The following is a 25,019-nucleotide window of genomic DNA, read 5'->3' on the forward strand; positions in this document are numbered from 1 at the left end:
TATGCTCAGACGTGAGTCCCTTGCTCACTGTCATGCCCCAAGCCCCCTCCTAGTGCGCTAGCCCTTTAAACATGCACTATAAAGGTGTCCTTAACCCAGGGAGCGACGCTTCACGTTCTTGCGTCTAGCTCCGTTGGGTTCGTTCCTGTGCCTGACTTCCTGTGCCTGACTTCCGGTTTCTCTTCGTCTTGGTGTTTGTCCGTTCTGAGAGTTCCTCGGCTCTGTTTGGTTCGTTCTGAGCCTTACCCGGCCGTCGCTCTCTTATGCACAGTGTCTCTCCACCGCGCTTGTGTGCATTTCGACACGTCCAGTGTCGCTTCTCAAGTAGGCTGCTTTGCAGTATTCTATTGTCTCGCCCGGCGGCCGGGTTTAACTCCGCCATCCGGCGAGATTTCATTTCCTTACCCTCTGACTCATTGCAGCTCCGCTTGTCAGCCGGGCTTAGCTCCGCTGACGAGCCGGGCATCCTCCCTCTGCTTTTGTCCTCATTTGTATTCCGCTCCGCTTGTCAGCCGGGTTTGGCTCCGCTGACAGGCCGGGCACACACTCTCCCTCCCTTTGTCTTGCCTCACCGGGTTGCTCCGCTGCCAGCCGGGTTTTGCTCCGTTGGCGGCTGGGTTGTTTACCGGTGAGCTTACTTAGTTAGTTAGGTCTTTTCCTTTTTCCCTGCTCATACCTAATTCATTGGGGTTCTTAAGTTCTGGTGTCTTATCACCTCCCTTGGACTTGAATACTTGCGTGGACCATTGAGGAGTGGGATACAGATTCATGTTCCAGAAATACGGTAACAGCGCATTCCCGCGCTGCATATTATATTGTTATAAGTGATACTGTATTTTGGTTTTGACTCCTTGTTTTGATCATTATAGATGTTGTTCTCACCATCAAGACTACTGACAATCGAATGCTTGTAATCAGAATATCCTTTGAGGTGTGCTTCGAGGCTGTTAAGACAAAAGAGCAGAGTGAGCAAGATATATTGTTAGTCACTCACTACACAAGTATACATTGGGTCCGTAGACTTATAAGGGTATTGTCTTCTTCACTGCAGCTCCAGTTATATCCCTTTCCAGAGGTTTTCCCATATGCATTCAGGGACAGCAACATACAAACATCTAGGTATGTAAGGTTATGTCATGAACTTGGGAATGTGATTGTCCTCTTCAGATTGAAGAATATAACTCTTTACATTGCAGTCTCTCCTGATTACCAAGTCCACACGAAGGTTGAGACGACCAGTCTGAAGACCCTCAACACCCACTTGTTACCCCAACCTTTCCTTGTTTTGTTTCCCTGTTTTCCCCTGGCTTGCCTCCTGTGCTCTAGTGCTTGATAGAGTGGAAGGCAGCAGGGGAAGGCTGTGGATTATACTTCGGATTCCTGACGCTCCTGCAGAATCGTCGTGTATCCTTTACAGAACGTGAAGCCCAAGTGGTTAGTTCTGCCCGAGCGTCATGGATCTCGAAGCGGTCACGCTGGCGGATGTGGCAGGTATGTTGGGTAATCTGCAGGTTGAGACTCAGACATTGATGGCCAGAATGGACTCCCTGCAGAGACAACAGACTTCTAGTGCCACAGGAGGAGGGCCATCGGTAGTGCAGGTGACTACTCCACATTCGATACCTCTGGCACCCCCTGAGCGTTTTGCAGGAGAAACAGCGCGATGCGCGGCTTTCCTCAGTCAATGCCAACTACATTTCTCCTGCAAGGCTCAATGTTTTCCCTCCGACCAGGCCAAGGTAGCCTTTGTAATTTCTTACCTCAGTGGTTCTGCAGCTGATTGGGCTATACCCTTAGTAGACAGAGATGACCCCCTGTTACATAATTATGCAGCTTTTCGACGGGAATTTCGTAAACTCTTCGATAGACACATTTATACTCATTCTGCCGATACTGAATTATTGGAACTAAAACAGGGTACTCAGGATCTGGTGGCCTATATTACTAAGTTTCGCCGGTTGGTGATTGAGTCCGATTGGCCGGAGGAAAAACGCAGTACCATGTTCTACAGGGGGTTGCGGGAAGAACTGAAAGACGCCCTGTCCCAGATAGTCGATCTTCCTACCTCTTGTAGTGCTCTCATAGATTTGGTAGTGAGGATAGACCATCGTTTGCATGAACGAAAGAAAGAGAAAGGGAAGCATGAGTATCGGTATGTTGCTCTGAAGGATAAAAAACCTGCCCCAGAAAAAGCCACGGAAGACAGCGAACCCATGCAGATAGGCATAGTCCGAGGTCCTCTGACTTCCGAGGAAAGACAGAGAAGACGAACTCTTCGGTTATGTCTGTATTGTGGGAAAGCGGGTCATTTCCTAAGAGAATGCCCAGTCAAACCCGCTCAGTCCAAGGTGTCGGGAAACTAGTCAGCCTGAGTTCTTGTGAGACGAGGAACTCAGGTAGGTCTGGACTAACGGTCTCTTCTTCCGACTATACGTACGCTCCTACTAACCATTTGTATATACCAGCATATCTCACACAAGGCACTCTTGGTTTACACGTATTGATAATGGTAGACTCTGGGGCTTCTGGAAACTACATGGACAGGGAATGGGAGAATATGATAGCCGACACTAAGAAGGAGATTGCCAGTAATGTCACTACCATCGATGGCAGTCCCCTTCTTTCCGGTCCGGTTACTCATCACACCAACCCGATGCACATGGTTATAGCACCTGATCATCATGAGGATGTAATGTTTGATTTAATTTGTTCCCCACAGTTCCCTGTGCTTCTGGGTATCCCATGGTTAAGAACGCAAAATCCTGTCATCAATTGGGAAACATCCACTATAACATTTCCTCCGGTGGTTCTGGGGCCTGTTGCAGGAGTTTCTCATAGAGAGGCACACACAGCCGCGGAGGGTAAGGAAGACTGTCCTGTCCTACCATCCTGTTACCATGCATTGCAAGCAGTCTTTGATGTACAGGAAGCGGAGGGTCTTCCGCCGCACCGTGTCTACGACTGCCGTATTGATCTCGAGGCAGGAGCCAGAATACCATGTAGCAGAGTGTATGCACTCACTGAGAAGGAGAACGTGTATTTACGGGAATATCTCGACTCTATGCTTGAGAAAGGTTTCATCAGACCTTCACGATCCCCGGCCTCTTCGTCCTTGTTTTTTATTCCCAAAAGGGAAGGGGGCCTGCGGTGTTGCATCGATTACAGGAAGCTTAATGAAGTGACCATAAAGAACAGATACCCTCTTCCTCTCATAGCCTCCCTCCTTGACAGAATACGCAATGCCCAATTTTTCACCAAGTTGGACTTGCGGGGCGCCTATCACCTGGTACGAGTCAGGGAGGGAGACGAGTGGAAGACGGCGTTCTGCACTAAGTATGGTCTCTTCGAGTACCTTGTAATGCCCTTTGGGCTCTGTAACGCCCCAGCGGCGTTTCAATTCTTCATAAATGAAGTCTTGAAAGACATTCTTGATGACTACGTCATTGCCTACATTGATGACCTGCTGATCTTTTCCTCTACCTTGGAGACACACCAACAACATGTCCATAACGTGTTGGAACGGTTACTTAACAATCAATTGTATTGCAAGTTGGAGAAATGTACTTTTCACACACAGGAAGTTCCGTTCCTAGGATATATAGTTTCCCCGGGTGGCCTGCGCATGGATCCCTCCAAGGTGGAGGCTGTATTGGCATGGCCGGCTCTGCGGACGATTAAAGAGGTCCAGAGTTTTATAGGGCTGGCCAATTTCTATAGGAGATTCATTCGCAACTTCTCGGATTTGGTATCGCCCATAACCTCTTTGTTGAAAAAGGGGGTTCCTTTCGCCTGGTCCAGTGAGGCAGAGCGTTCCTTCCAGATGTTAAAGGAAGCTTTCACTAGTGCCCCGGTGCTGCTTCATCCCGACCCTGCTCTGCCCTTTGTGGTGGAGGTAGACGCCTCGCAAGTGGCAGTGGGAGGTGTTCTATCTCAGGCGGATGCAGTGTCCGGTGAGTATCATCCAGTGGCTTATTACTCGCATAAACTCTCCCCTGCGGAATACAATTATGCGGTAGGGGACAAGGAACTTCTGGCCATCAAGAAGGCATTCGAGGAGTGGCGGCAGTATCTCCTAGGTGCAAGACATCCTGCGGTAGTCTACACCGATCATCGCAATCTCCAATATCTGAAGTCAGCAAAGGCACTTTCCATGAGACAACTGCGTTGGGCTCAGTTCTTTAGTGAGTTCGACTTCACTGTGCAGTACAGACCAGGCAAACGTAATGGGAAGGCAGATGCACTCTCACGGTTGGGATTCGATACTCCTATCGATCCCATTGAGCCTACATCGATTATCCCTAGAAGGAATATCGTAGGAGGTACTAGGTCGGAGGAAGAGTTCTTGGCACAAGTCAAGTGTAGTCAAGCGTCAGCAGACATGCTGGCTCTAGTGGGTTCACAAGACACGACCAAGAAGGGAGAACTGGTGTGTGTACAAGGGGGAGTGGTTATACCGACAAAGAACCTCCAAGACCAGGTCATGCAGTGGTATCATACACATCCCATAGCGGGCCATCCAGGGATTAAGAAGACCATTAGCACTGTGCGTGAACGTTATTGGTGGCCTACCATGTTGGCAGACATAGAACACTTTGTGAAGACCTGCTATGTGTGTGCACAGACTAAGGTTTCTCGCCTCAACCCTGTAGGCCTTCTCATGCCATTACCTCCCCCTCCCGGTCCCTGGCATACGGTGTCCCTTGATTTTATAGTGGAACTACCGCTCACCAAGGCAAAGAACACTACGCTACTGGTGGTGGTGGATATGTACACCAAGATGGCTCATTTCGTACCATTACAACGTCTCCCCACAGCAGTGGAATTAGCCGCCATATACATGCAACACATAGTGCGGCTTCATGGTTTTCCTTCTGCATTGGTTTCCGACAGAGGAGCCCAGTTTGTGTCAAGGTTCTGGAAGGGTCTGTGTTCTTTGCTTCAGATAGACGTCCGTCTGTCCTCAAGTCACCATCCACAGTCAGATGGACAGACGGAGAGAGTCAATCAGTGTTTTGAGCAATACATAAGGAATCAGGTGTTGCAGTCTCCAGTGGACTGGGATGAGTTGGTTTGGTTAGCAGAAATCTCATATAACAACAGCACGCACTCCTCCTTTAAGGTCTCTCCGTTCTTTTGCCTGTATGGTTATCACCCTAAATTGCTGCCCTCTGGTTGTTCCTTAGATTGTCCAACCCCTGCTGCTGCAGATAGAGTAGAAACGTTACATGAAATACAGAGGAAGGCATTGGAGAGTCTTGAGATGGCCAAGGTGAGATACACAGAGGGGGCAAACCTACACAGAAGACTAGAACCCATATACACACCAGGAGATGAGGTTTGGCTTTCCACCAAATACATTACTCTCGGGGGTCCACGCAAGTTCAATCCCAAATACATAGGTCCCTATAAGGTGGAAAAAATAATCAATCCTGTTGCCATACGATTACTGCTTCCACCTTCATTCAGGATTCATCCGGTTTTTCATGTTTCCCTACTAAAGCCGATTGAGCCAGGGACTACGCTGCCAGCAAAACCTACTCCATTAACTCTGCAGGACTCGGAGGAATATGAGGTTGAATCAATCCTAGATTCCCGTAGAGTGAGGGGTACAGTTCAGTATCTGGTTCACTGGAAGGGATACGGTGTGGAAGAACGTACATGGGAACCCTTTTCCAACGTCCATGCACCCAGATTGTTACGGGCTTTCTATAAAAGATACCCTGACAAGCCAAAACCGGGTGGGGGTTGTTGTGGGGGGAGTATACTGTCATGCCCCAAGCCCCCTCCTAGTGCGCTAGCCCTTTAAACATGCACTATAAAGGTGTCCTTAACCCAGGGAGCGACGCTTCACGTTCTTGCGTCTAGCTCCGTTGGGTTCGTTCCTGTGCCTGACTTCCTGTGCCTGACTTCCGGTTTCTCTTCGTCTTGGTGTTTGTCCGTTCTGAGAGTTCCTCGGCTCTGTTTGGTTCGTTCTGAGCCTTACCCGGCCGTCGCTCTCTTATGCACAGTGTCTCTCCACCGCGCTTGTGTGCATTTCGACACGTCCAGTGTCGCTTCTCAAGTAGGCTGCTTTGCAGTATTCTATTGTCTCGCCCGGCGGCCGGGTTTAACTCCGCCATCCGGCGAGATTTCATTTCCTTACCCTCTGACTCATTGCAGCTCCGCTTGTCAGCCGGGCTTAGCTCCGCTGACGAGCCGGGCATCCTCCCTCTGCTTTTGTCCTCATTTGTATTCCGCTCCGCTTGTCAGCCGGGTTTGGCTCCGCTGACAGGCCGGGCACACACTCTCCCTCCCTTTGTCTTGCCTCACCGGGTTGCTCCGCTGCCAGCCGGGTTTTGCTCCGTTGGCGGCTGGGTTGTTTACCGGTGAGCTTACTTAGTTAGTTAGGTCTTTTCCTTTTTCCCTGCTCATACCTAATTCATTGGGGTTCTTAAGTTCTGGTGTCTTATCACCTCCCTTGGACTTGAATACTTGCGTGGACCATTGAGGAGTGGGATACAGATTCATGTTCCAGAAATACGGTAACAGCGCATTCCCGCGCTGCATATTATATTGTTATAAGTGATACTGTATTTTGGTTTTGACTCCTTGTTTTGATCATTATAGATGTTGTTCTCACCATCAAGACTACTGACAATCGAATGCTTGTAATCAGAATATCCTTTGAGGTGTGCTTCGAGGCTGTTAAGACAAAAGAGCAGAGTGAGCAAGATATATTGTTAGTCACTCACTACACAAGTATACATTGGGTCCGTAGACTTATAAGGGTATTGTCTTCTTCACTGCAGCTCCAGTTATATCCCTTTCCAGAGGTTTTCCCATATGCATTCAGGGACAGCAACATACAAACATCTAGGTATGTAAGGTTATGTCATGAACTTGGGAATGTGATTGTCCTCTTCAGATTGAAGAATATAACTCTTTACATTGCAGTCTCTCCTGATTACCAAGTCCACACGAAGGTTGAGACGACCAGTCTGAAGACCCTCAACACCCACTTGTTACCCCAACCTTTCCTTGTTTTGTTTCCCTGTTTTCCCCTGGCTTGCCTCCTGTGCTCTAGTGCTTGATAGAGTGGAAGGCAGCAGGGGAAGGCTGTGGATTATACTTCGGATTCCTGACGCTCCTGCAGAATCGTCGTGTATCCTTTACACTCACTTTGCCACTGGATTCAAGCAAGCCGGGCTGAAGACGGCTGGAATGCCAGAAAAAGGTCCTCGGAAGCTTGTTTCCGGTCCAGGGAAGGCATGGCTTGACAGTTCGGGCTGGACTGTTACCATGAGGCACAGGGTCAGACTGATTTGCATATACCCATGTCTGAACTGGGATGGCAGAGTGGGCTAAAGAACGGTGATGGATTAAACCCAGATCTTTTGACTAAGTGTGAGTGTTTGATTGATTCAGATGCTCCGTCCATCACCACCCCCTTTTGTACCACTTTTGGCCGCCATAAGTGTGGCAGGGTATGCTCAGACGTGAGTCCATTGCTCACTTTGCCACTGGATTCAAGCAAGCCGGGCTGAAGACGCCTGGAATGCCAGAAACCGGTCCTCGGAAGCTTGTTTCCGGTCCAGGGGAGGCATGGCTTGGCAGTTCAGGCTGGACTGTTCCCATGAGGCACAGGGTCAGACTGATTTGCATATAGCCATGTCTGAACTGGGGTGGCAGAGTAGGCTAAAGAACGGTGATGGATTAAACCCAGATCTTTTGACTGCGTGTGAGTGTTTGATTGATTCAGATGCTCCGTCCATCACCACTCCCTTTTGTACCACTTTTGGCCGCCATAAGTGTGGCAGGGTATGCTCAGACGTGAGTCCCTTGCTCACTTTGCCACTGGATTCAAGCAAGCCGGGCTGAAGACGGCTGGAATGCCAGAAACCGGTCCTCGGGAGCTTGTTTCCGGTCCAGGGAAGGCATGTCTTGGCAGTTCGGGCTGGACTGTTCCCATGAGGCCCATGAGGGTCAGACTGATTTGCATATAGCCATGTCTGAACTGGGGTGGCAGAGTGGGCTAAAGAACGGTGATGGGATAAACCCAGATCTTTTGACTGGGTGTGAGTGTTTGATTGATTCAGATGCTCCGTCCATAACCACCCCCTTTTGTACCACTTTTGGCCGCCATAAGTGTGGCAGGGTATGCTCAGACGTGAGTCCCTTGCTCACTTTGCCACTGGATTCAAGCATGCCGGGCTGAAGACGGCTGGAATGCCAGAAACCGGTCCTCGGAAGCTTGTTTCCGGTCCAGGGAAGGCATGGCTTGGCAGTTCGGGCTGGACTGTTCCCATGAGGCACAGGGTCAGACTGATTTGCATATAGCCATGTCTGAACTGGGGTGGCAGAGTGGGCTAAAGAACGGTGATGGATTAAACCCAGATCTTTTGACTGGGTGTGAGTGTTTGATTGATTCAGATGCTCCATCCATCACCACCCCCTTTTGTTCTACTTTTGGCCGCCATAAGTGTGGCAGGGTATGCTCAGACGTGAGTCCCTTGCTCACTTTGCCACTGGATTCAAGCCAGCCGGGCTGAAGACGGCTGGAATGCCAGAAACTGGTCCTCGGAAGTTTGTTTCCGGTCCAGGGAAGGCATGGCTTGGCAGTTCGGGCTGGACTGTTCCCATGAGGCACAGGGTCAGACTGATTTGCATATAGCCATGTCTGAACTGGGCTGGCAGAGTGGGCTAAAGAATGGTGATGGATTAAACCCAGATTTTTTGACTGGGTGTGAGTGTTTGATTGATTCAGATGCTCTGTCCATCACCACCTACTTTTGTACCACTTTTGACCACCATAAGTGTGGCAGGGTATGCTCAGACGTGAGTCCCTTGCTCACTTTGCCACTGGATTCAAGCAAGCCGGGCTGAAGACGGCTGGAATGCCAGAAACCGGTCCTCGGAAGCTTGTTTCCGGTCCAGGGAAGGCATGGCTTGGCAGTTCGGGCTGGACTGTACCCATGAGGCACAAGGTCAGACTGATTTGCATATAGCCATGTCCGAACTGGGGTGGCAGAGTGGGCTAAAGAAAGGTGATGGATTAAACCCTGATCTTTTGACTGGGTGTGAGTGTTTGATTGATTCAGATGCTCCATCCATCACCACCCCCTTTTGTACCACTTTTGGCCGCCATAAGTGTGGCAGGGTATGCTCAGACGTGAGTCCCTTGCTCACTTTGCCACTGGATTCAAGCAAGCCGGGCTGAAGACGGCTGGAATGCCAGAAACCGGTCCTCGGAAGATTGTTTCCGGTCCAGGGAAGGCATGGCTTGGCAGTTCGGGCTGGACTGTTCCCATGAGGCACAGGGTCAGACTGATTTGCATATAGCCATGTTTGAACTGGGGTGGCAGAGTGGGCTAAAGAACGGTGATGAATTAAACCCAGATCTTTTGACTGGGTGTGTGTGTTTGATTCATTCAAATGCTCCGTCCATCACCACCCCCTTTTGTACCACTTTTGGCCGCCATAAGTGTGGCAGGGTATGCTCAGACGTGAGTCCCTTGCTCACTTTGCCACTGGATTCAAGCAAGCCGGGCTGCAGACGGCTGGAATGCCAGAAACCGGTCCTCGGAAGCTTGTTTCTGGTCCAGGGAAGGCATGGCTTGGCAGTTCAGGCTGGACTGTTCCCATGAGGCACAGGGTAGGACTGATTTGCATATAGCCATGTCTGAACTGGGGTGGCAGAGTAGGCTAAATAACGGTGATAGATTAAACCCAGATCTTTTGACTGGGTGTGAGTGTTTGATTGATTCAGATGCTCCGTCCATCACCACCCCCTTTTTGTACCACTTTTGGCCGCCATAAGTGTGGCAGGGTATGCTCAGACGTGAGTCCCTTGCTCACTTTGCCACTGGATTCAAGCAAGCCGGGCTGAAGACGGCTGGAATGCCAGAAACCGGTCCTCGGAAGCTTGTTTCCGGTCCAGGGAAGGGAAGGCTTGGCAGTTCGGGCTGCACTGTTCCCATGAGGCACAGGGTCAGACTGATTTGCACATAGCCATGTCTGAACTGGGGTGGCAGAGTGGGCTAAAGAAAGGTGATGGATTAAACCCAGATCTTTTGACTGGGTGTGAGTGTTTGATTGATTCAGATGCTCCATCCATCACCACCCCCTTTTGTACCACTTTTGGCCACCATAAGTGTGGCAGGGTATGCTCAGACGTGAGTCCCTTGCTCACTTTGCCACTGGATTCAAGCCAGCCAGGCTGAAGACGGCTGGAATGCCAAAAAACGGTCCTCGGAAGTTTGTTTCCGGTCCAGGGAAGGCATGGCTTGGCAGTTCGGGATGGACTGTTCCCATGAGGCACAGCGTCAGACTGATTTGCATATAGCCATGTCTGAACTCGGGTGGCAGAGTGGGCTAAAGAACGGTGATGGATTAAACCCAGATTTTTTGACTGGGTGTAAGTGTTTGATTGATTCAGATGCTCCGTCCATCACCACCTACTTTTGTACCACTTTTGGCCACCATAAGTGTGGCAGGGTATGCTCAGACGTGAGTCCCTTGCTCACTTTGCCACTGGATTCAAGCAAGTCGGGCTGAAGACGGCTGGAATGCCAGAAACCGGTCCTCGGTAGCTTGTTTCCGGTCCAGGGAAGGCATGGCTTGGCAGTTCGGGCTGGACTGTTCCCATGAGGCACAGGGTCAGACTGATTTGCATATAGCCATGTCTGAACTGGGGTGGCAGAGTGGGCTAAAGAACGGTGATGGATTAAACCCAGATCTTTTGACTGGGTGTGAGTGTTTGATTGATTCAGATGCTCCATCCATCACCACTCCCTTTTGTACCACTTTTGGCCACCATAAGTGTGGCAGGGTATGCTCAGACGTGAGTCCCTTGCTCACTTTGCCACTGGATTCAAGCAAGCAGGGCTGAAGACGGCTGGAATGCCAGAAACCGGTCCTCGGAAGTTTGTTTCCGGTCCAGGGAAGGCATGGCTTGGCAGTTCGGGCTGGACTGTTCCCATGAGGCACAGGGTCAGACTGATTTGCATATAGCCATGTCTGAACTGGGGTGGCAGAGTGGGCTAAAGAACGGTGATGGATTAAACCCAGATCTTTTGACTGGGTGTGAGTGTTTGATTGATTCAGATGCTCCGTCCATCACCACCCCCTTATGTACCACTTTTGGCCGCCATAAGTGTGGCATGGTATGCTCAGACGTGAGTCCCTTGCTCACTTTGCCACTGGATTCAAGCAAGCCGGGCTGAAGATGGCTGGAATGCCAGAAACCGGTCCTTGGAAGTTGGTTTCCGGTCCAGGGAAGGCATGGGTTTTTTCAGTTCGGGCTGGACTGTTCCCATGAGGCACAGGGTCAGACTGATTTGCACATAGCCATGTCTGAACTGGGGTGGCAGAGTGGGCTAAAGCACGGTGATGGATTAAACCCAGATCTTTTGACTGGGTGTGAGTGTTTGATTGATTCAGATGCTCCGTCCATCACCACCCCCTTTTGCACCACTTTTGGCCGCCATAAGTGTGGCAGGGTATGCTCAGAGGTGAGTCCCTTGCTCACTTTGCCACTGGATTCAAGCAAGCCGGGCTGAAGACGGCTGGAATGCCAGAAACCGGTCCTCGGAAGCTTGTTTCCGGTCCAGGGAAGGCATGGCTTGGCAGTTCGGGCTGTACTGTTCCCATGAGGCACAGGGTCACACTGATTTGCATATAGCCATGTCTGAACTTGGGTGGCAGAGTGGGCGAAAGAACGGTGATGGATTAAACCCAGATCTTTTGACTGGGTGTGAGTGTTTGATTGGTTCAGATGCTCCATCCATCACCACCCCCTTTTGCACCACTTTTGGCCGCCATAAGTGTGGCAGGGTATGCTCAGACGTGAGTCCCTTGCTCACTTTGCCACTGGATTCAAGCATGCCGGGCTGAAGACGGCTGGAATGCCAGAAACCGGTCCTCGGAAGCTTGTTTCCGGTCCAGGGAAGGCATGGCTTGGCAGTTCGGGCTGTACTGTTCCCATGAGGCACAGGGTCACACTGATTTGCATATAGCCATGTCTGAACTTGGGTGGCAGAGTGGGCTAAAGAACGGTGATGGATTAAACCCAGATCTTTTGACTGGGTGTGAGTGTTTGATTGATTCAGATGCTCCATCCATCACCACCCCCTTTTGTACCACTTTTGGCCGCCATAAGTGTGGCAGGGTATGCTCAGACGTGAGTCCCTTGCTCACTTTGCCACTGGATTCAAGCAAGCCGGGCTGAAGACGGCGGTAATACCAGAAACCGGTCCCCGGAAGCTTGTTTCCGGTACAGGGAAGGCATGGCTTGGCAGTTCGGGCTGGACTGTTCTCCTTGAGGCACATGGTCAGACTTATTAGCATTAAGCCATGTCTGAACTGGGGTGGCAGAGTGGGCTAAAGAACGGTGATGGATTAAACCCACATCTGTTGACTGGGTGTGAGTGTTTGATTGGTTTGGATGCTCCGTCCATCACCATCCCTTTTGTACTGCTTTTGGCCGCCATAAGTGTGGCAGGGTATGCTCAGTCGTGAGTCCCTTGCTCACTTTGTCACTGGAATCAAGCAAGCCGGGCTGAAGATGGCTGGAATGCCAGAAACCGGTCCTCGGAAGCTTGTTTCCGGTCCAGGGAAGGCATGGCTTGGCAGTTCGGGCTGGACTGTTCCCTTGAGGCACAGGGTCAGACTGATTTGCATATAGCCATGTCTGAACTGGGGTGGCAGAGTGGGCTAAAGAACGGTGATGGATTAAACGCAGATCTTTTGACTGGGTGTGAGTGTTTGATTGATTCAGATGCTCCGTCCATCACCACCCCCTTTTGTACCACTTTTAGCCGCCATAAGTGTGGCAGGGTATGCTCAGACGTGAGTCCCTTGCTCACTTTGCCACTGGATTCAAGCAAGCCGGGCTGAAGACGGCTGGAATGCCAGAAACCGATCCTCGGAAGCTTGTTTCTGGTCCAGGGAAGGCATGGCTTGGCAGTTCGGGCTGGACTGTTCCCATGAGGCACAGGGTCAGGCTGATTTGCATATAGCCTTGTCTGAACTGGGGTGACAGAGTGGGCTAAAGAACAGTGATGGATTAAACCCAGATCTTTTGACTGGGTGTGAGTGTTTGATTGATTCAGATGCTCCATCCATCACCACCCCCTTTTGTACCACTTTTGGCCGCCATAAGTGTGGCAGGGTATGCTCAGACGTGAGTCCCTTGCTCACTTTGCCACTGGATTCAAGCCAGCCGGGCTGAAGATGGCTGGAATGCCAGAAACCGGTCCTCGTAAGTTTGTTTCCGGTCCAGGGAAGGCATGGCTTGGCAGTTCTGGCTGGACTGTTCCCATGAGGCACAGGGTCAGACTGATTTGATATAGCCATGTCTGAACTGGGGTGGCAGAGTGGGCTAAAGAACGGTGATGGATTAAACCCAGATTTTTTGACTGGGTGTGAGTGTTTGATTGATTCAGATGCTCCGTCCATCACCACGTACTTTTGTACCACTTTTGGCCACCATAAGTGTGGCAGGGTATGCTCAGTCGTGAGTCCCTTTCTCACTTTGCCACTGGATTCAAGCAAGCCGGGCTGAAGACGGCTGGAATGCCAGAAACCGGTCCTCGGAAGCTTGTTTCCGGTCCAGGGAAGGCATGGCTTGGCAGTTCGGGCTGGACTGTTCCCATGAGGCACAGGGTCAGACTGATTTGCATATAGCCATGTCTGAACTGGGGTGGCAGAGTGGGCTAAAGAACGGTGATGGATTAAACCCAGATCTTTTGACTGGGTGTGAGTGTTTTATTGATTCAGATGCTCCGTCCATCACCACCCCCTTTTGTAACACTTTTGGCCGCCATAAGTGTGGCAGGGTATGCTCAGTCGTGAATCCCTTGCTCACTTTGCCACTGGATTCAAGCAAGCCGGGCTGAAGACGGCTGGAATGCCAGAAACCGGTCCTCGGAAGCTTGTTTCCGGTCCAGAGAAGGCATGGCTTGGCAGTTCTGGCTGGACTGTTCCCATGAGGCACAGGGTCAGACTGATTTGCACATAGCCATGTCTGAACTGGGGTGGCAGAGTGGGCTAAAGAACGGTGATGGATTAAACCCAGATCTTTTGACTGGGTGTGAGTGTTTGATTGATTCAGATGCTCCGTCCATCACCACCCCCTTTTGTACCACTTTTGGCCGCCATAAGTGTGGCAGGGTATGCTCAGACGTGAGTCCCTTGCTCACTTTGCCACTGGATTCAAGCAAGCCGGGCTGAAGACGGCTGGAATGCCAGAAACCGGTCCTCTAGAGCTTGTTTCCGGTCCAGGGAAGGCATGGCTTGGCAGTTCGGGCTGGACTGTTCCCATGAGGCCCATGAGGGTCAGACTGATTTGCATATAGCCATGTCTGAACTGGGGTGGCAGAGTGGGCTAAAGAACGGTGATGGATTAAACCCAGATCTTTTGACTGGGTGTGAGTATTTGATTGATTCAGATGCTCCGTCCATCACCACCCCCTTTTGTACCACTTTTGGCCGCCATAAGTGTGGCAGGGTATGCTCAGACGTGAGTCCCTTGCTCACTTTGCCACTGGATTCAAGCCAGCCGGGCTGAAGACGGCTGGAATGCCAGAAACCGGTCCTCGGAAGTTTGTTTCCGGTCCAGGGAAGGCATGGCTTGGCAGTTCGGGCTGGACTGTTCCCATGAGGCACAGGGTCAGACTGATTTGCATATAGCCATGTCTGAACTGGGGTGGCAGAGTGGGCTAAAGAACGGTGATGGATTAAACCCAGATCTTTTGACTGTGTCTGAGTGTTTGATTGGTTCGGATGCTCCGTCCATCACCACCCCCTTTTCTACCGCTTTTGGGTGCCATAAGTGTGGCAGGGTATGCTCAGACGTGAGTCCCTTGCTCACTTTGCCACTGGATTCAAGCAAGCCGGGCTGAAGACGGCTGTAATGCCAGAAACCGGTCCCCGGAAGCTTGTTTCCGGTACAGGGAAGGCATGGCTTGGCAGTTCGGGCTGGACTGTACCCATGAGGCACATGGTCAGACTGATTAGCATTAAGCCATGTCTGAACTGGGGTGGCAGAGTGGGCTAAAGAACGGTGATGGATTAAACCCACATCTGTTGACTGGGTGTGAGTGTTTGATTGGTTCGGATGCTCCGTCCATCACCACCCCCTTTTGTACTGCTTTTGGCCGCCATAAGTGTGGCAGGGTATGCTCAGTCGTGAGTCCCTTGCTCACTTTGTCACTGGATTCAAGCAAGCCGGGCTGAAGATGGCTGTAATGCCAGAAACCGGTCCCCAGAAGCTTGTTTCCGGTCAAGGGAAGGCATGGCTTGGCAGTTCGGGCTGGACTGTTCCTTTGAGGCCCAGGGTCAGACTGATTTGCATATAGCCATGTCTGAACTGGGGTGGCAGAATGGACTAAAGAACGGTGATGGATTAAACCCAGATCTTTTGACTGGGTGTGAGTGTTTGATTGATTCAGATGCTCCATCCATCACCACCCCCTTTTGTACCACTTTTGGCCGCCATAAGTGTGGCAGGGTATGCTCAGACGTGAGTCCCTTGCTCACTTTGCCACTGGATTTAAGCAAGCCGGGCTGAAGACGGCTGGAAGGCCAGAAACAGGTCCTCGGAAGCTTGTTTCCGGTCCAGGGAAGGCATGGCTTGGCAGTTCGGGCTGGACTGTTCCCATGAGGCCCATGAGGGTCAGACTGATTTGCATATAGCCATGTCTGAACTGGGGTGGCAGAGTGGGCTAAAGAACGGTGATGGATTAAACCCAGATTTTTTGACTGGGTGTGAGTGTTTGATTAATTCAGATGCTCTGTCCATCACCACCTACTTTTGTACCACTTTTGGCCACCATAAGTGTGGCAAGGTATGCTCAGACGTGAGTCCCTTGCTCACTTTGCCACTGGATTCAAGCAAGCCGGGCTGAAGACGGCTGGAATGCCAGAAACAGGTCCTCGGAAGCTTGTTTCCGGTCCAGGGAAGGCATGGCTTGGCAGTTCGGGATGGACTGTTCCCATGAGGCACAGGGTCAGACTGATTTGCATATAGCCATGTCTGAACTGGGGTGGCAGAGTGGGCTAAAGAACGGTGATGGATTAAACCCAGATCTTTTGACTGGGTGTGAGTGTTTGATTGATTCAGATGCTCCGTCCATCACCACCCCCTTTTGTACCACTTTTGGCCGCCATAAGTGTGGCAGGGTATGCTCAGACGTGAGTACCTTGCTCACTTTGCCACTGGATTCAAGCATGCCGGGCTGAAGACGGCTGGAATGCCAGAAACCGGTCCTCGGAAGCTTGTTTCCGGTCCAGGGAAGGCATGGCTTGGCAGTTCGGGCTGTACTGTTCCCAGGAGGCACAGGGTCAGACTGATTTGCATATAGCCATGTCTGAACTGGGGTGGCAAAGTGGGCTAAAGAACGGTGATGGATTAAACCCAGATCTTTTGACTGGGTGTGAGTGTTTGATTGATTCAGATGCTCCATCCATCATCACCCCCTTTTGTACCACTTTTGGCCGCCATAAGTGTGGCAGGGTATGCTCAGACTTGAGTCCCTTGCTCACTTTGCCACTGGATTCAAGCCAGCCGGGCTGAAGACGGCTGGAATGCCAGAAACCTGTCCTCGGAAGTTTGTTTCCGGTCCAGGGAAGGCATGGCTTGGCAGTTCGGGCTGGAGTGTTCCCATGAGGCACAGGGTCAGACTGATTTGCACATAGCCATGTCTGAACTGGGGTGGCAGAGTGGACTAAAGCACGGTGATGGATTAAACCCAGATCTTTTGACTGGGTGGGAGTGTTTGATTGATTCAGATGCTCCGTCCATCACCACCCCCTTTTGTACCACTTTTGGCCACCATAAGTGTGGCAGGGTATGCTCAGACGTGAGTCCCTTGCTCACTTTGCCACTGGATTCAAGCAAGCCGGGCTGAAGACGGCTGGAATGCCAGAAACCTGTCCTCGGAAGCTTGTTTCCGGTCCAGGGAAGGCATGGCTTGGCAGTTCGGGCTGTACTGTTCCCATGAGGCACAGGGTCAGACTGATTTGCATATAGCCATGTCTGAACTTGGGTGGCAGAGTGGGCTAAAGAACGGTGATGGATTAAACCCAGATCTTTTGACTGGGTGTGAGTGTTTGATTGATTCAGATGCTCCATCCATCACCAACCCCTTTTGTACCACTTTTGGCCGCCATAAGTGTGGCAGGGTATGCTCAGACGTGAGTCCCTTGCTCACTTTGCCACTGGATTCAAGCAAGCCGGGCTGAAGACGGCGGTAATGCCAGAAACCGGTCCCCGGAAGCTTGTTTCCTGTACAGGGAAGGCATGGCTTGGCAGTTCGGGCTGGACTGTTCCCATGAGGCACATGGTCAGACTTATTAGCATTAAGCCATGTCTGAACTGGGGTGGCAGAGTGGGCTAAAGAACGGTGATGGATTAAACCCACATCTGTTGACTGGGTGTGAGTGTTTGATTGGTTTGGATGCTCCGTCCATCACCATCCCTTTTGTACCGCTTTTGGCCGCCATAAGTGTGGCAGGGTATGCTCAGTCGTGAGTCCCTTGCACACTTTGTCACTGGAATCAAGCAAGCCGGGCTGAAGATGGCTGTAATGCCAGAAACCGGTCCCCAGAAGCTTGTTTCCGGTCCAGGGAAGGCATGGCTTGGCAGTTCGGGCTGGACTGTTCCTATGAGGCACAGGGTCAGACTGATTTGCATATAGCCATGTCTGAACTGGGGAGGCAGAGTGGACTAAAGAACGGTGATGGATTAAACCCAAATCTTTTGACTGGGTGTGAGTGTTTGATTGATTCAGATGCTCCATCCATCACCACCCTCTTTTGTACCACTTTTGGCCGCCATAAGTGTGGCAGGGTATGCTCAGACGTGAGTCCCTTGCTCACTTTGCCACTGGATTCAGCCAAGCCGGGCTGAAGACGGCTGGAAGGCCAGAAACAGGTCCTCGGAAGCTTGTTTCCGGTCCAGGGAAGGTATGGCTTGGCAGTTCGGGCTGGACTGTTCCCATGAGGCACAGGGTCGGACTGATTTGCACATAGCCATGTCTGAACTGGGGTGGCAGAGTGGGCTAAAGAACGGTGATGGATTAAACCCAGATCTTTTGACTGGGTGTGAGTGTTTGATTGATTCAGATGCTCCGTCCATCACCACCCCCTTTTGTACCACTTTTGGCCGCCATAAGTGTGGCAGGGTATGCTCAGACGTGAGTCCCTTGCTCACTTTGCCACTGGATTCAAGCAAGCCGGGCTGAAGACGGCTGGAATGCCAGAAACCGGTCCTCGTAAGTTTGTTTCTGGTGCAGGGAAGGCATGGCTTGGCAGTTCGGGATGGACTGTTCCCATGAGGCACAGGGTCAGACTGATTTGATATAGCCATGTCTGAACTGGGGTGGCAGAGTGGGCTAAAGAACGGAGATGGATTAAACCCAGATTTTTTGACTGGGTGTGAGTGTTTGATTGATTCAGATGCTCCGTCCATCACCACCTACTTTTGTACCACTTTTGGCCACCATAAGTGTGGCAGGGTATGCTCAGTCGTGAGTCCCTTGCTCACTTTGCCACTGGATTCAAGCAAGCCGGGCTGAAGACGGCTGGAATGCCAGAAACCGGTCCTCGGAAGCTTGTTTCCGGTCCAGGGAAGGCATGGCTTGGCAGTTCGGGCTGGACTGTTCCCATGAGGCACAGGGTCAGACTGATTTGCATATAGCCATGTCTGAACTGGGGTGGCAGAGTGGGCTAAAGAACGGAGATGGATTAAACCCAGATCTTTTGACTGGGTGTGAGTGTTTTATTGATTCAGATGCTCCGTCCATCACCACCCCCTTTTGTAACACTTTTGGCCGCCATAAGTGTGGCAGGGTATGCTCAGTCGTGAGTCCCTTGCTCACTTTGCCACTGGATTCAAGCAAGCGGGGCTGAAGACGGCTGGAATGCCAGAAACCGGTCCTCGGAAGCTTGTTTCCGGTCCAGGGAAGGCATGGCTTGGCAGTTCGGTCTGGACTGTTCCCATGAGGCACAGGGTCAGACTGATTTGCACATAGCCATGTCTGAACTGGGGTGGCAGAGTGGGCTAAAGAACGGTGATGGATTAAACCCAGATCTTTTGACTGGGTGTGAGTGTTTGATTGATTCAGATTCTCCGTCCATCACCACCCCCTTTTGTACCACTTTTGGCCGCCATAAGTGTGGCAGGGTATGCTCAGACGTGAGTCCCTTGCTCACTTTGCCACTGGATTCAAGCAAGCTGGGCTGAAGACGGCTGGAATGCCAGAAACCGGTCCTCTAGAGCTTGTTTCCGGTCCAGGGAAGGCATGGCTTGGCAGTTCGGGCTGGACTGTTCCCATGAGGCCCATGAGGGTCAGACTGATTTGCATATAGCCATGCCTGAACTGGGGTGGCAGAGTGGGCTAAAGAACGGTGATGGATTAAACCCAGATCTTTTGACTGGGTGTGAGTATTTGATTGATTCAGATGCTCCGTCCATCACCACCCCCTTTTGTACCACTTTTGGCCGCCATAAGTGTGGCAGGGTATGCTCAGACGTGAGTCCCTTGCTCACTTTGCCACTGGATTCAAGCCAGCCGGGCTGAAGACGGCTGGAATGCCAGAAACCGGTCCTCGGAAGTTTGTTTCCGGTCCAGGGAATGCATGGCTTGGCAGTTCGGGCTGGACTGTTCCCATGAGGCACAGGGTCAGACTGATTTGCATATAGCCATGTCTGAACTGGGGTGGCAGAGTGGGCTAAAGAACGGTGATGGATTAAACCCAGATCTTTTGACTGTGTCTGAGTGTTTGATTGGTTCGGATGCTCCGTCCATCCCCACCCCTTTTCTACCGCTTTTGGGTGCCATAAATGTGGCAGGGTATGCTCAGAAGTGAGTCCCTTGCTCACTTTGCCACTGGATTCAAGCAAGCCGGACTGAAGACGGCTGTAATGCCAGAAACCGGTCCCCGGAAGCTTGTTTCCGGTACAGGGAAGGCATGGCTTGGCAGTTCGGGCTGGACTGTTCCCATGAGGCACATGTTCAGACTGATTAGCATTAAGCCATGTCTGAACTGGGGTGGCAGAGTGGGCTAAAGAACGGTGATGGATTAAACCCACATCTGTTGACTGGGTGTGAGTGTTTGATTGGTTCGGATGCTCCGTCCATCACCACCCCCTTTTGTACCGCTTTTGGCCGCCATAAGTGTGGCAGGGTATGCTCAGTCGTGAGTCCCTTGCTCACTTTGTCACTGGATTCAAGCAAGCCGGGCTGAAGATGGCTGTAATGCCAGAAACCGGTCCCCAGAAGCTTGTTTCCGGTCCAGGGAAGGCATGGCTTGGCAGTTCGGGCTGGACTGTTCCTATGAGGCCCAGGGTCAGACTGATTTGCATATAGCCATGTCTGAACTGGGGTGGCAGAATGGACTAAAGAACGGTGATGGATTAAACCCAGATCTTTTGACTGGGTGTGAGTGTTTGTTTGATTCAGATGCTCCATCCATCACCACCCCCTTTTGTACCACTTTTGGCCGCCATAAGTGTGGCAGGGTATGCTCAGACGTGAGTCCCTTGCTCACTTTGCCACTGGATTCAAGCAAGCCGGGCTGAAGACGGCTGGAAGGCCAGAAACATGTCCTCGGAAGCTTGTTTCCGGTCCAGGGAAGGCATGGCTTGGCAGTTCGGGCTGGACTGTTCCCATGAGGCCCATGAGGGTCAGACTGATTTGCATATAGCCATGTCTGAACTGGGGTGGCAGAGTGGGCTAAAGAACGGTGATGGATTAAACCCAGATTTTTTGACTGGGTGTGAGTGTTTGATTGATTCAGATGCTCTGTCCATCACCACCTACTTTTGTACCACTTTTGGCCACCATAAGTGTGGCAGGGTATGCTCAGACGTGAGTCCCTTGCTCACTTTGCCACTGAATTCAAGCAAGCCGGGCTGAAGACGGCTGGAATGCCAGAAACCGGTCCTCGGAAGCTTGTTTCCGGTCCAGGGAAGGCATGGCTTGGCAGTTCGGGCTGGACTGTTCCCATGAGGCACAGGGTCAGACTGATTTGCACATAGCCATGTCTGAACTGGGGTGGCAGAGTGGGCTAAAGAACGGTGATGGATTAAACCCAGATCTTTTGACTGGGTGTGAGTGTTTGATTGATTCAGATGCTCCGTCCATCACCACCCCCTTTTGTACCACTTTTGGCCGCCATAAGTGTGGCAGGGTATGCTCAGACGTGAGTCCCTTCCTCACTTTGCCACTGGATTCAAGCCAGCCGGGCTGAAGACGGCTGGAATGCCAGAAACCGGTCCTCGGAAGTTTGTTTCCGGTCCAGGGAATGCATGGCTTGGCAGTTCGGGCTGGACTGTTCCCATGAGGCACAGGGTCAGACTGATATGCATATAGCCATGTCTGAACTGGGGTGGCAGAGTGGGCTAAAGAACGGTGATGGATTAAACCCAGATCTTTTGACTGTGTCTGAGTGTTTGATTGGTTCGGATGCTCCGTCCATCACCACCCCTTTTCTACCGCTTTTGGGTGCCATAAGTGTGGCAGGGTATGCTCAGAAGTGAGTCCCTTGCTCACTTTGCCACTGGATTCAAGCAAGCCGGACTGAAGACGGCTGTAATGCCAGAAACCGGTCCCCGGAAGCTTGTTTCCGGTACAGGGAAGGCATGGCTTGGCAGTTCGGGCTGGACTGTTCCCATGAGGCACATGTTCAGACTGATTAGCATTAAGCCATGTCTGAACTGGGGTGGCAGAGTGGGCTAAAGAACGGTGATGGATTAAACCCACATCTGTTGACTGGGTGTGAGTGTTTGATTGGTTCGGATGCTCCGTCCATCACCACCCCCTTTTGTACCGCTTTTGGCCGCCATAAGTGTGGCAGGGTATGCTCAGTCGTGAGTCCCTTGCTCACTTTGTCACTGGATTCAAGCAAGCCGGGCTGAAGATGGCTGTAATGCCAGAAACCGGTCCCCAGAAGCTTGTTTCCGGTCCAGGGAAGGCATGGCTTGGCAGTTCGGGCTGGACTGTTCCTATGAGGCCCAGGGTCAGACTGATTTGCATATAGCCATGTCTGAACTGGGGTGGCAGAATGGACTAAAGAACGGTGATGGATTAAACCCAGATTTTTTGACTGGGTGTGAGTGTTTGTTTGATTCAGATGCTCCATCCATCACCACCCCCTTTTGTACCACTTTTGGCCGCCATAAGTGTGGCAGGGTATGCTCAGACGTGAGTCCCTTGCTCACTTTGCCACTGGATTCAAGCAAGCCGGGCTGAAGACGGCTGGAAGGCCAGAAACATGTCCTCGGAAGCTTGTTTCCGGTCCAGGGAAGGCATGGCTTGGCAGTTCGGGCTGGACTGTTCCCATGAGGCCCATGAGGGTCAGACTGATTTGCATATAGCCATGTCTGAACTGGGGTGGCAGAGTGGGCTAAAGAACGGTGATGGATTAAACCCAGATTTTTTGACTGGGTGTGAGTGTTTGATTGATTCAGATGCTCTGTCCATCACCACCTACTTTTGTACCACTTTTGGCCACCATAAGTGTGGCAGGGTATGCTCAGACGTGAGTCCCTTGCTCACTTTGCCACTGAATTCAAGCAAGCCGGGCTGAAGACGGCTGGAATGCCAGAAACCGGTCCTCGGAAGCTTGTTTCCGGTCCAGGGAAGGCATGGCTTGGCAGTTCGGGATGGACTGTTCCCATGAGGCACAGGGTCAGACTGATTTGCATATAGCCATGTCTGAACTGGGGTGGCAGAGTGGGCTAAAGAACGGTAATGGATTAAACCCAGATCTTTTGACTGGGTGTGAGTGTTTGATTGATTCAGATGCTCCATCCATCACCACCCCCTTTTGTACCACTTTTGGCCGCCATAAGTGTGGCAGGGTATGCTCAGACGTGAGTCCCTTGCTCACTTTGCCACTGGATTCAAGCAAGCCGGGCTGAAGACGGCTGAAATGCCAGAAACCGGTCCTTGGAAGTTTGTTTCCGGTCCAGGGAAGGCATGGCTTGGCAGTTCGGGCTGGACTGTTCCCATGAGGCACAGGGTCATACTGATTTGCATATAGCCATGTCTGAACTGGGGTGGCAGAGTGGGCTAAAGAACGGTGATGGATTAAACCCAGACCTTTTGACTGGGTGTGAGTGTTTGATTGATTCAGATGCTCCGTCCATCACCACCCCCTTTTGTACCACTTTTGGCCGCCATAAGTGTGGCAGGGTATGCTCAGACATGAGTACCTTGCTCACTTTGCCACTGGATTCAAGCAAGCCGGGCTGAAGACGGCTGGAATGCCAGAAACCGGTCCTCGGAAGCTTGTTTCCGGTCCAGGGAAGGCATGGCTTGGCAGTTCGGGCTGGACTGTTCCCATGAGGCCCATGAGGGTCAGACTGATTTGCATATAGCCATGTCTGAACTGGGGTGGCAGAGTGGGCTAAAGAACGGTGATGGATTAAACCCAGATCTTTTGACTGGGTGTGAGTGTTTGATTGATTCAGATGCTCCGTCCATCACCACCCCCTTTTGTACCACTTTTGGCCGCCATAAGTGTGGCAGGGTATGCTCAGACGTGAGTACCTTGCTCACTTTGCCACTGGATTCAAGCATGCCGGGCTGAAGACTGCTGGAATGCCAGAAACCGGTCCTCGGAAGCTTGTTTCCGGTCCAGGGAAGGCATGGCTTGGCAGTTCGGGCTGGACTGTTCCCATGAGGCACAGGATCAGACTGATTTGCATATAGCCATGTCTGAACTGGGGTGGCAGAGTGGGCTAAAGAACGGTAATGGATTATACCCAGATTTTTTGACTGTGTGTGAGTGTTTGATTGATTCAGATGCTCCGTCCATCACCACCCCCTTTTGTAGTGCTTTATGTTTCAGCACAGCGACCGATTTGTTCCTTTATATACTTGTTTTTATTCTCAACTAGTGTTTCCCTGGCTCAGCACCTTTAAATTTCACAGATGCTCGCTATCCTCCCCCTGCTCTCTCAGGCTGCTACCCCCTCCCTCGATACTGCCACTCGTTCCCTCTCTTCGGGCAGTGGCTGTCTCCTCTTCTTTGCATGGTTAACATTGCAGACAAATTCAGAAAGAGGATTGTGAAGTCAGTCCTTTAATACGTAGTCATACAATGCCGGTAATTTAGAGTTAGGGGTGTGTAGAATGTCAATCAGTGCGTGAGTACTGACGTTCATCCAGTTCATGGAGCCTCTCCGCCTACCCCTGGCACAGATAGTAGTTTCCTCTGGCAAGAGTTAGTTGCACTGTCACCGGATGTGTTTATAGCAAGTACCTTTAAATCATATTACGGGTAACCTCTGTGTGTTTTGTACAGTTGTATAACTTGCAGAGCTTTAATGAATGTCTAAACACTCACCAGGGAAATGTATAGCACATTACTCCCAGACCCCAAAGCATTCCCAACGTACATACAAAAGGCCACTTCATGTAAAACTTTGCAACGTTTGTGTTTTTTTCGCAAGTAATGCAGGAAACTTGTGAGAAAAGAAACTGTTCATATACTGAGCTAAGTTAGAAGAAAAAAATAGATAAATAAATGTCTCCCACAACATTGTTAGTCTAGTGAGCCAACTGTTAGACTATGTCCACCCCCAACTCATCAAAGCACCATTGAATGCAAGCAACTTTCTCTATGCTTTACATGTGACTTTCTCCCCTGAATCATACATGCCATATTACAGCTTACATCAATAAACTTAGAAACTACTAAACTTAATTTAATGTTGCTCAGTGTTGCAGATTTTTAAAAGCTCTTTAAATGCATATATAGCCGGATGTTCTGCAGTGTACACCCAACATAGAGAGCTCCAGACACGGTCCGACACTTGTGTAGATGTCATTCCGATTTACAAACTAAAGTCACTCCATATTCTGGGCAAAGCGCTCAAACTTCAGCCGAAAGACTCCAGGCACTCAAGCTGCCGGCAAACCCTGACTTATACACACCCTTAAGGACAGACTTCACACATGAGGCATCAGGCTTCCCGCCTGTTTCATGCTATTTCATGAACCGCAGTGCAAAATACAGCTTTTTGGTTTTTC

The sequence above is a fragment of the Lissotriton helveticus genome, chromosome 1_1 (assembly GCF_964261635.1).
Source record: "Lissotriton helveticus chromosome 1_1, aLisHel1.1, whole genome shotgun sequence".
NCBI classification, from domain to species: Eukaryota; Metazoa; Chordata; class Amphibia; order Caudata; family Salamandridae; genus Lissotriton; species Lissotriton helveticus.